Source organism: Cariama cristata, unplaced genomic scaffold (genome assembly GCF_000690535.1).
Source record: "Cariama cristata isolate BGI_N322 unplaced genomic scaffold, ASM69053v1 scaffold9846, whole genome shotgun sequence".
NCBI classification, from domain to species: Eukaryota; Metazoa; Chordata; class Aves; order Cariamiformes; family Cariamidae; genus Cariama; species Cariama cristata.
The window spans coordinates 1-201 of NW_009623783.1; positions in this window are offsets into that span (position 1 = coordinate 1).

The window sequence follows — 201 nt, forward strand, 5'->3', positions numbered from 1 at the left end:
ATGAAACAGAATTTTGCCTTAGAGTACATTACATGAGGAAAAATTTGCTGGGCAGTAAAAGCCTCCTACAATATTAGGAAGGAGGATGACATAAGTTACAGCCTTGCAAGAGAACAGTTATAGCTTTAACAACATGATGCAATTCATTTTTACATGCAGAAGTGGGATCTCCAGCTCTTCTGAGGTAGTATGCAGTGTTTT